The sequence below is a fragment of the Coregonus lavaretus genome (genome assembly GCF_964263955.1).
Source record: "Coregonus lavaretus genome assembly, contig: HAP1_SCAFFOLD_2299, whole genome shotgun sequence".
NCBI lineage: Eukaryota > Metazoa > Chordata > Actinopteri > Salmoniformes > Salmonidae > Coregonus > Coregonus lavaretus.
In genome coordinates, this window is record NW_028165937.1 from 32,501 (window position 1) to 45,156 (window position 12,656).

General features: G+C 42.1%; 1 pseudogene across 1 annotated transcript in view; it reads left to right on the forward strand.

Annotated features, from left to right (window-relative positions):
• The window catches only part of LOC311115277, a 61,921-nt pseudogene that overhangs the window by 31,114 nt on the left and 18,151 nt on the right, over nucleotides 1-12,656 (forward strand). The window lies entirely within an intron of this gene.

Below are 12,656 nucleotides of genomic sequence, written 5' to 3' on the forward strand. Positions count from 1 at the left end.
TGAGGGATCTTGAACTGGGGATGGGGGCATAGGAATGAGGGATCTTGAACTGGGGATGGGGCCATAGGAATGAGGGATCTTGAACTGGGGATGGGGACATAGGAATGAGGGATCTTGAACAGGGGATGGGGCCATAGGAATGAGGGATCTTGAACAGGGGATGGGGCCATAGGAATGAGGGATCTTGAACTGGGGATGGGGCCATTGGAATGAGGGATCTTGAACAGGTGATGGGGCCATAGGAATGAGGGATCTTGAACAGGGGATGGGGCCATAGGAATGAGGGGTCTTGAACAGGTGATGGGGCCATAGGAATGAGGGATCTTGAACTGGGGATGGGGCCATAGGAATGAGGGATCTTGAACAGGGGATGGGGCCATAGGAATGAGGGATCTTGAACAGGGGATGGGGCTATAGGAATGAGGGATCTTGAACAGGGGATGGGGCCATAGGAATGAGGGATCTTGAACTGGAGATGGGGCCATAGGAATGAGGGATCTTGAACAGGTGATGGGGCCATAGAAATGAGGGATCTTGAACAGGGGATGGGGCCATAGGAATGAGGGATCTTGAACAGGTGATGGGGCCATAGGAATGAGGGATTTTGAACTGGGGATGGGGGCATAGGAATGAGGGATCTTGAACTGGGGATGGGGCCATAGGAATGAGGGATCTTGAACAGGGGATGGGGCCATAGGAATGAGGGATCTTGAACTGGGGATGGGGGCATAGGAATGAGGGATCTTGAACTGGGGATGGGGCCATAGGAATGAGGGATCTTGAACAGGGGATGGGGCCATAGGAATGAGGGATCTTGAACAGGGGATGGGGCCATAGGAATGAGGTATCTTGAACTGGGGATGGGGCCATAGGAATGAGGGATCTTGAACAGGTAATGGGGCCATAGGAATGAGGGATCTTGAACAGGGGATGGGGCCATAGGAATGAGGGATCTTGAACAGGGGATGGGGCCATAGGAATGAGGGATCTTGAACTGGGGATGGGGGCATAGGAATGAGGGATCTTGAACTGGGGATGGGGCCATAGGAATGAGGGATCTTGAACAGGGGATGGGGCCATAGGAATGAGGGATCTTGAACAGGGGATGGGGCCATAGGAATGAGGTATCTTGAACTGGGGATGGGGCCATAGGAATGAGGGATCTTGAACAGGTGATGGGGCCATAGGAATGAGGGATCTTGAACAGGGGATGGGGCCATAGGAATGAGGGATCTTGAACAGGGGATGGGGCCATAGGAATGAGGGATCTTGAACTGGGGATGGGGGCATAGGAATGAAGGATCTTGAACTGGGGATGGGGGCATAGGAATGAGGGATCTTGAACAGGGGATGAGGCCTGAGGAATGAGGGATCTTGAACAGGGGATGAGGCCTGAAGAATGAGGGATGTTGTACTATGGCTTTCAGGCATTAGGAGCAGCACTTCAGACTATTTTTGAGAATCTCTTTTGATATACCTTCCTCTCTTCCTCCTCTCTCTTTTTTCTCTCGCTCTCTTCCATCTGATGAAAGGAAAGATTTAGTTTGTGTGTGTCAGTGTTGTTTGGAGGGATCATCACAACTTGTACTGCGACAGTTTTATAGTCATTACAGATAAGCTGAGGAACAGAGCGAGACAGAGAGACACAAAGAGACAGAGAGAGGGAAGGACAGAAACGGACTGCAAGAAATAATGGATGAAACGGACAGACTGACTAAAACTAAAGGAATAGGAGAGACACACATTTCAGTAGAAATAGAGATGACATAGTGAGCCAGATAATTCAATAATTGAATTCTGATAGGGTGTTATTATAACACTATGTTTGTCCATTGTCTATTTCCAATGTAGGGGATTAGAGAGAAAGAGAGATTTAGCCTGTAATAGAGAGAAAGGCTGTTTTTAGCAGAGGCTGTCAAAACACTAATGCTTAATTGTCATTTTTACAGGCTGCCTCACACAGACACACGCACACAAACACAAACACACACACACACACACACTGTATTGTCTCAATCGGATGCTCCTTGTTTGGCTTTACTCATTTTTTAAATCGGCTTTGCTCATGGCGTGGCGGACAAAGCCCTTTAGCTGCCTCTGGCACACTGCGCTTTAGCTGCTTACACACTGATAATGCCAATTTGGTGCCAAGATCTATTAAATAACATCCTGGGACCACGTGGGAAACAGTCTATGCATGGGAAACGGAGCGTTCAGACCTGCATTAACAGGTTTTATTTGTTGTTGCTTTTATTTATTTGATTTGTTGGTGGAGCATGCCCTTGCTCTTACCTCTGTGTACCTCAGGCTGAACAATGGTGCTGTATGGTGGAGGGCTCTAGGAACAGGAAGTGTTAAGTGAGGATGGATCTGCTAATAGTAAGGTATTATACTGTATGTGGGGATTACTAAAGAAGAGGATTAATTCCTAGAGGATAGGAGATGTTTCTCACATTCACGTTTCCTTAAGGGCCGCTTCTCAACATCCATTCTGACGCTCTGTTCTATACCATTATTCTTCTTATATCAGTTTATGTTATGTCATGTCATAACTTCATTCAGAAGGAGAGATACTGACCGATGATTTGATGAACTGTAATAGTTGTGTCGTTACACACGGCCTCATGTGAGATCTATAGCATCTATCTAAAAAATTTCTGGATAATGATTGCACAATGTGTGACTCTTTGAGATCTTATTGATCTCTCCACAACCAGCACCTCTGCAGTGCACAAAGGTTTCCTTTCTCCTTTTGAGTGTTGCCTACAAGCAGTAGTAGTTTGTATAAGGTTTGGTGAGCGTCTGCTAAATGACGTAAATGTATAAGCAGTAGTTTGCATAGGGTTTGATACAAGCAGTATGAGTTTGTATAAGGTTTGGTATAAGCAGTAGTTTGTATAGGATTTGATACAAGCAGTATTTGTGAAATGTTTGATATAAGCTGTAGTTTGTATATGATTTGAGAAGCAGTTGGTTGTTTTGTCTAGGGTTTGATAGAAACAGGGGATTATATATACTTTGCTGCCCAGGCAGCTACCATGTACCCACACGTCTGTGGACATGTCTGGCATGATGTCACGGGTGGCAGTTTGACAGAATTGCCCCTAGCCTCTACTGCCCATGTTTTCCCTAAAACCGCCTCGTTGGAACATGCCATCTGTGTGGTGACAGCGCCAGCTCTACCTGACCTCACCTGCCAAGTAGGTCAGGCTGGAGCTGGTTGGAGCTGGCTGGAGGCGCGGAGAGAGAAGGCTGCCATCTAAACATAAACAGTCTACAGCTATGGTCTGAAGGAGGGAGAAAAAGGAGAGAGAGAGAGAGAGAGAGAGAGAGATAGAGAGAGAGAGAGAGAGAGAGAGAGAGAGAGAGAGAGAGAGAGAGAGCAGAGTCACTCTGAGTCAAGTGGAGAGAAATCCCCAGGGATGAGACAGAGCTTAGAAAATGGGTTTTGTTTGGAGGGACGTGTGTGTGTACCACTATGTCTGCTGTCTACCTGTGGAAGGGGGAAAAGCTTTTCCTATTCCGTGTCATTGTGTTTCAATATGGCAGTTAACCATATCAATTTGTCATTGGTGAAGGTCAAGCCTGAACAGACACACTCAAAGTCAAGTGGAAAAAAGGCACAGAAAGCGCATTGGAGCTGTGATTTTTCTAAAGATTCTCGTCTTCTCTTTGAGAAGGCAGCTTTAAACAGGTACCTGTGTCTGTTGTTGCGTTCCAATATGCCCTGGTCCATCTGTTGCTGTAGCTGTGGGCTCTGGCTAAATGGCTAATGATGTTCAACAGAAGTCCCATTAGTCAAATCACAGCTGACTGGGCCGGCATGATTTAAGCAACGACAACATAGGAGGTAGTAGAGAGGTCATTAGAATAGCAGGGTCAGTTCCATTTCAATTCAGTCAGACAATACTATGAGGACTTTTCAACTCCATGGCTTGAATTTCAATTAATATCCCGAAGTGATGCAATTAAAATAGACTTGGCACTATAACCCTGGACAGTAGTAGTAGTAGTAGTAGTAACTGCTGTAGCAACACTGGTGGTTGTTATGATAGTAAAACAGTAGTAGTACTGTAGTGGTTGTTATGATAGTAGAGCAGTAGTAGTAGTGGTTGTTATGATAGTAGAGCAGTAGTAGTGGTGGTTGTTATGATAGTAGAGCAGTAGTAGTGGTGGTTGTTATGATAGTAGAACACTAGTAGTAGTGGTGGTTGTTATGATAGTAGAGCAGTAGTAGTGGTGGTTGTTATGATAGTAGAGCAGTAGTAGTAGTGGTTGTTATGATAGTAGAGCAGTAGTAGTGGTGGTTGTTATGATAGTAGAGCAGTAGTAGTAGTGGTTGTTATGATAGTAGAACACTAGTAGTAGTGGTGGTTGTTATGATAGTAGAGCAGTAGTAGTGGTTGTTGTTATGATAGTAGAGCAGTAGTAGTAGTGGTTGTTATGATAGTAGAACAGTAGTAGTACTGTAGTGGTTGTTATGATAGTAGAGCAGTAGTAGTGGTGGTTGTTATGATAGTAGAACACTAGTAGTAGTGGAGGTTGTTATGATAGTAGAGCAGTAGTAGTGGTGGTTGTTATGATAGTAGAGCAGTAGTAGTGGTGGATGTTATGATAGTAGAACAGTAGTAGTAGTGGTTGTTATGATAGTAGAACAGTAGTAGTGGTTGTTATGATAGTAGAACAGTAGTAGTACTGTAGTGGTTGTTATGATAGTAGAACAGTAGTAGTGGTGGATGTTATGATAGTAGAACAGTAGTAGTGGTTGTTATGATAGTAGAGCAGTAGTAGTGGTGATTGTTATGATAGTATATCAGTAGTAGTAGTGATTGTTATGATAGTAGAGCAGTAGTGGTTGTTATGATAGTAGAGCAGTAGTGTTAGTGGTTGTTATGATAGTAGAACTGTAGTAGTAGTGGTTGTTATGATAGTTTGTTATGATAGTAGAACAGTAGTAGTAGTGGTTGTTATGATAGTATATCAGTAGTAGTACTGGTTGTTATGATAGTAGAACAGTAAGGGTGGTTGTTATGATAGTAGAGCAGTAGTAGTGGTGGTTGTTACGATAGTAGAACTGTAGTAGTAGTGGTTGTTATGATAGTAGAACAGTAGTAGTAAATTTTACATTTTCATTTTAGTCATTTAGCAGACACTCTTATCCAGAGCGACTTACAGTTAGTGAGTGCATACATTATAATTGTTTTATTTTTTCATACTGGCCCCCCGTGGGAATCGAACCCGCAACTCTGGCGTTGCAAACGCCATGCTCTACCAACTGAGCTACATCCCTGCCGGCCATTACCTCCCATACCCTGGACGACGCTGGGCCAATTGTGTGCCGCCCCATGGGTCTCCCGGTCGCGGCCACGACAGAGCCTGGATTCGAACCAGGATCTCTAGTGGCACAGCCTTAGACCACTGCACCACTCGGTTGTTATGATAGTAGAGCAGTAGTAGTGGTGGTTGTTATGATAGTAGAACAGTAGTAGTAGTGGTTGTTATGATAGTAGAACAGTAGTAGTAGTGGTTGTTATGATAGTAGAGTAGTAGTAGTAGTGGTTGTTATGATAGTAGAGCAGTAGTAGTGCTGGTTGTTATCATAGTAGAGCAGTAGTAGTAGTGGTTGTTATGATAGTAGAGCAGTAGTAGTAGTGGTTGTTATGATAGTAGAGCAGTAAGGGTGGTTGTTATGATAGTAGATCAGTAGTACTGATGTTTGTTATGATAGTAGAGCAGTAGTAGTAGTCGTTGTTATGATAGTAGAACAGTAGTAGTAGTGGTTGTTGTATGACAGTAGAGCAGTAGTAGTGATTGTTATGATAGTATAGCAGTAGTAGTGGTTGTTGTGATAGTAGAGCAGTAGTAGTGGCGGTTGTTATGATAGTAGAACAGTAGTAGTCGTTGTTATGATAGTAGAGCAGTAGTAGTGGTGGTTGGATGGATGGTAGTAGAGCGGTAGTAGTGGTTGTTATGATAGTAGATCAGTAGTAGTGGTGGATGTTATCATAGTAGAGCAGTAGTAGTGGTGATTGTTATGATAGTAGAGCAGTAGTAGTAGTGGTTGTTATGATACTAGAGCAGTAGTAGTAGTGGTTGTTATGATAGTAGAACACTAGTAGTAGTGGTTGTTATGATAGTATATCAGTAGTAGTAACATCCACCACTGTTATGATAGTAGAACAGTAAGGGTGGTTGTTATGATAGTAGAGCAGTGCCCCAGGCGACCACTTAAGTACTCCAGATCAATTCATAAATCTTTATCAAGGCTCCCCTACCTCTGCGGAAGCATAGTTCCCGCTCAGCCCAGTCAAAACTGTTCGCTGCTCTGGCACCCCAATGGTGGAACAAGCTCCCTCACGACGCCAGGACAGCAGAGTCACTCACCACCTTCCGGAGACATTTGAAACCCCACCTCTTTAAGGAATACCTGGGATAGGATAAAGTAATCCTTCTACCCCCACCCCCCCCTTTACTCCAACCCCCCCCCCAAAAAAAAAAAAAAAAAAACATTGTAAAGTGGTTATCCCACTGGCTATAAGGTGAATGCACCTATTTGTAAGTCGCTCTGGATAAGAGCGTCTGCTAAATGACGTAAATGTAAAAATGTAATACAATTGAATACACATGAAAGCCTCAGAAAACAAAATACAATCAAAAAATGCCCACATTCAGGCTGGTCGACCCATCGGACCCTCCTGTGGATTCTCTCTGTCCCTGCCTAGACCCAATATCCCTAAGCATCCACGAAATAAACAAAAACATCTGAGATCCCCACATGTACCCAACCACAGCAAATATCATTCTTAAAAAATTTATACAGAAAGAATATGACACAAATTATGTATTACACATGCAAATATGTCTATATATCATTGCAGACACTGGAATGTAGTCCACTACACTGCATCTCCTCAGCAGTGTCGACTTTCAATGCAACGTCGATTATGGAATCTGAACATTTCCACACCTTCCTTGTTCCACTTCCTCCAGTCCATTCATATTGTCCATGTTTGAGTATTTGAATCCCCTCTACACATTCCCCCATATGCTTCTGGAAGAAAAGAAAACACCAACCAGTATATTTTGCAAAACAACACATGCAAATTAAAACATCAATATCAACAATAATATAAAAATGATATATAAAATGAATCACATTCCATTTCCCCCCTTTGATTCATCACAAAATACTAACTATCACAATAATATGTAAAAACATGTGAAAAATGATCGGATATTCAAAATGGATATCTATCCATTAATACTCCATCCAGTCCCACTTGTTCATCTCCATCTAGATCAGTAACAGTTAACAACTGCATCTGAGTGTTTTCTCCAGGCATCACAACTCCAACCCATCTCAATATCATAGCCTTCCCAAAAGTCAATAACAAAGTACAAAAGCAAAACATCACACACAGTGCTATAAGAGCTGCTACTAAAATCTGAACTATCACTGCTCCCACTGGGCCTAACTGATCTTGCAACCAAGCCTTCGCTGACCATCCAGCTCCTTCAGATCTACCAAACGCATCCCTTATATTCTTCAATGCATCTATAACACTAGTGATATTATCGGAACTATCGGGAATCAAAGTATAACAATCATCCCCCGTCAAGTTCATAGCCAAACATAAGCCACCTTGTTTTACTAAAATATAGTCAAGAGCCATGTCATGTTTCAACAGCGTCAGTCTGTGACTTCTTTGAGTATTTGACAGAAGGTTAAACCCTCTTATCGTTTCATTTGCAAAACCCTGCAAAGTATAGGTAATACTATCAATGTGATCTGCCAAAAATGTTACACCATACCATGGAAAAAGTCCAAGTCCCCACTTCTCTCCTAGACTTATCCTCCAATGGTAGGCTTCCAGACTATGAAACTTCGCCATGTCTCTTTTCACCCTATTTCCAAACCTAGAATCAGATTTATCTGTGTCCGGTGCTTCCCCTCTTTTAATGGTAAAAACCTCATATGGAAGCTTCAACATCGACATGTAACAACATCCTGTCCATCCATAGGGTAAGAATATATAAATGCTTTATCACCACAAACCCACCAAATATCTCTAAATTTCCCAATAGTCACATTACCAGGCAAAAGCTGATCTTTCACCATCAAAGTCCTGCTCTTCTTACTAACTGGAACATAAAAAGTTACATTATATTTCTCATTGCTAACCTTACATTCATGCTTACCCAAAGTCATCATATAATCATCACAATCTGATATTCCCATAAACATACCCTTTCCATCATATGTTTTATTTGAACAAAAACAGCTTTTAGACCTCACGGGTTTCACCTCCAATGCTTCAGGAATCGCTGTTAACTGATTTTCCTTCCGATCTAACAAATTCACATAGGGTAATTCATTTAACCAAGAACACTTAAACCTAGGCCTAAACAAATGCTTCGACAACGACATTATTGTATCTGTTAATGGTTGTTGCTGATACAACAGCCATGATAAAGCATAAGATTGACACGTACATGATAGAGGTTAAGCCACCGTCTCTAAGATTGAACCCCATGTGCCTGGTGCTGGAATTCTCAACAGACGTGGACCCTCAAGATTCCTCACTGATCTTACAGAATGAGTTAACTGCTGGAACCATAGATTCCTACCTGCCCATCCATCTTTAATTTGCAAAACAGAAGAATCAAATCCATATGCCTTCCATTTAGTTTCTCTCTTCCCTAACGAGCGGTATTGATCAGATATATCTTCTTGTCTTCCATCAAAATCAAAGAACTCATCCTGTACCTCCATAATAGTATTCTTCACTATTTCAGATGAATCTACATCATTCTCTACTACCATCTGCTCTCCTATTTCAACACTATCCTTACTACCATTCACAGCACTCTCCATCCGTATCATAAACTCCTGAGTCACTCTTACTACATCCTTTAGTTTCAGAAAAGTTGTTGTTGGTGTCTGTGTCACATTTCCTAAATTTGTTATTGCCGTCGTAACATTAATCTCTTTCAAAGTTACTGTTAAAATAGTGGCTTTAGTTGATGTATTAACACTCTTAATTATTTCCAGTGGGAAAGTGACAGATGTCCTCTGTGTATTATTTACTGTTGGAGTGGCTACTGTAATATACTTCTCCTGAACTCCTTTGGTGACTGTGGAAGCTTCAACAGACTTTAAATCTTCCATCATAAGCGTCACCTTACGAGTTACATAGCCTTTTAACCAATAATTCTTAACAGGAACAAATTTTAATAATATAATATAATAATATGCCATTTAGCAGACGCTTTTATCCAAAGCGACTTACAGTCATGCGTGCATACATTTTATTTTTTTGTGTATGGGTGGTCCCGGGGATCGAACCCACTACCTTGGCGTTACAAGCGCCGTGCTCTACCAGCTGAGCGCTTGCACTAAATAAGTACACATATATTCTCCCTGATCTTTCCATGTAACATTACGCAAAATAAGTCACCACCCCCACTCCATGTCTCACATCTACAAGGAAGATGAGCTGTACCACCCATCCTAACCCTAATGACAGTCTTTTCCTCTAAAATTGGTGTTGGAGCGATTGGCTCCATTATAATCAAATGTGATACATTTATAGCTTTAATAACTGTCAATGTTGAAAGAGTTGAAATGCTTCTCACTGTTGTTGTAATAGGCTGAAGTGTTGATGTCATTGTTGTTGATTCATCTATTTTCCCTAAAGCTTTGAACTCTTTACTTATATTTCCATCTATCACCACTAGTGTCACTACATTAACTCTCAGTCCCAACTCTAATCCCTCACTTTCAAACTGTTGATTATAAAAAATACATTTATAATCACCTTGATCCTCCTGCTGGGAATTGTACACATAGAGACTGCAATCACCCTCAATCTTCATTCTTCTCTTATCATTCAGCAACGCATACTTTCTCAATGCAACTGCTCCTAACAGATCTAAACTCCTGCCATATCTATCTTCCCACTGAACTCTAAATTTCCCTTCACCACTGTTCTCTCTCGTGCACTTACATGGGAGCTGAGCTGACTGTCCTAGAGTTACTTCAACCCTAGTTTTCCTAACTTTTTTAGTCTGACTTTTTTCCTAACTTTTTCAAAAACCATTTCACTGATTTATCCACAAAACTCTCTCCCACTAATTTGAGGATATTTGATCGGGAAGACCCCACCTGCTTATGACTTCTTTACACAAGAACTTGGCAACCGATTGAGCATCTTTTCGCTTAGTTGGACATCCTATGCACCTCTTGGTGTAGGAATGTAACCAAGAATAACAGTCACACCCCTGTAAACATTATTTTTCAGACAGATTGTCCACCTGCCTATGACATAGTCAACCTGTTCAAGCAAATATGGTTCCCAAAAACCATACTCCTTTGTGATCTTTCTCCTAACCTCCCCCCTTGCAACATGAGCTAACCCATAGCTTCCTAAATCATCAGACCTAATAGGTCTAGAGGCGCTACTATCAAACCCTCATGGTTTCTCCAAAGACCAGTAGCATCTTTCAATGGATACTGATTCTTCCAAGGAGGTGTGGCTCCTGGTCGAAGTTCAACTTTCACCTCAATTGGGATGATTCCAATATCGGTACTACGTTGAGACCACAAACATTCTGGAACTTGTTGCAACATCTCCTCTTTCATAGGGTCTGAATCCATCTTCACACTGCAAATAGATTCATGTGTCATCCATACAGCTTTTGCTCATAGCCTTCAGAAACCAACAAGGTCACATGTGGCACACTCTTCTCAATCTCCAATTCTTTATCCAGATAATCGTCTGTATTTATCTTCATAGCTGCTCCTTGTGGTCCTAAAATTATTCAACATGAGCTGAGTTGAACTTTCTTTGGTTGATGACTCAACCATTCCTCTGAGTTCGATTGGGCAGCATTCTTGAAATACTTGAGCGTACAATGAAATTGATATTCCGGAAGCCTCGCATCTGGCATATTTGCCACAATAGATTTCTCCCATATCTTAGCATGCTTCAAAAAATCTTCACTGAGATTTCCAATCCAGAATACTGTAGAAGAATCCATCTCTGTCATCATCAACAATTGGTAAACGTTTTCCTTTGGCACTTCTACCAGACAGCCGTCTGGTGTACATTTTATTGTACAGTTCAACTTACACAATGCATCTCTTCCCAACAATGCAATAGGTGTATGTTCTGATACCAGTATGGGTATTGTAATTTTCTGATTTTTATAGCAGAGCTCAATTGGTTCCGTAAGAGTAATCAACTGTTTCACTCCCTCAAATCCCTGTCCTAATTAGTTGATTGGACATAGGGAGATGTGTAGCATCTTCAGGCCGAACACAGGTAAAAGCAGCTCCGCTATCCGCCATCACTTCCAATGGTCGGTTGTTTATTTTCACCTCAAATGTTGGATCTTTTTCCGGTCCTGATGCTACCAGCTGACACCCCCCTTTCGGATCTTCTGGGCACCCCTAGAATCCTTGCTCCGGGCCCCTATAGGGGTTCACCGGTCCTCCAGATGATCTTGACTGGCCCCTGTATCTTCCTCTGAAATTCCCTCTGATGTTTCCTCCTGGCCCATTGCACTCACAGCAAAGTGACCAACCTGTCCACAATTATAACACACTTCTGAAGATTGCTGGAACTATGGCTTAAATCTTCCTCCTCTTCCTCTTCCTAAGTCTTCTCGTCCTCTTCCTGTCCAATTCTGTGTCTGTCCAGCGACTGGCTGTGGATATGAAACAACTGGTACCGCTATTGGTGGCTGGTACAATTGCCGTTGGAACTGGTCCGGTTGAAGCTGTGGCAGTGATTGTTGATTTGGTGCACACTGATTCTGCATAACCAAAGCTTGTTTCTTCTCCTTCTTATTCTCCACCAGTTGTATTTGATTGGGTTTTCTGAGAGTTTCTTGGTCCTGTTCTTTCTGGTTGTGTTCCTTTTTCCTGTACAGATCCACTTGATGGGCTATATGATCTGTATAGACACCTTTTGTCATGCTTCCAAGTCCAACCACCTCTGCCAGTTTGCTCCTTACTGGTGAGGGCAGTCCCATCTGCAGTTTAGCTCTCAAAATTGACTGCTCAATTTGACTCACATCTGGATCATTTCCGGTAATATTTCTCCACACTTGATGAACTCTTGACACATAGGCTCTCTGATTTTCTTGTTGTCCTAGTGGGTCAATCAGAATGTTGTCAGGATGCACATTTGTTGGAAACGTATCTTTCAGTGCTCTCCACAGCCGATTTCTACTTGCAGCCAACAATTCAGGGTCATTCACCGCAGTCCCCACATATCTATCAAGTCCAGCTCTCTGAAAAATTTCTTCCATATCTGGAATCCCAAGGAGATTAGCCAAAAGTATCTTAATGTCTCCTATGGCAGACTGTGTTCCCACCGTAATTTCTTCCAATTTTGAAATCCAAGGATATGCTCCATCTTGAAGAGTAGGCAGCTTCTCAAATATATCTGACATATCGGTATTCTGCAAAGGCTTATACTCTAGGTTCTGTCCTCGAATTATCACTGGCATCATCTTCTTACTTGTGCTCTCTTTCCTTGGCCTCAATGTATACTTCTTCTCCAATTCTTGGGATCCTTTTCTCAGCAGTTTTTTCTTCTGTATCTTCAGCTTCTTGAGTTGTTCTTCCAGTTCTCTTACTTCTTCTAAAT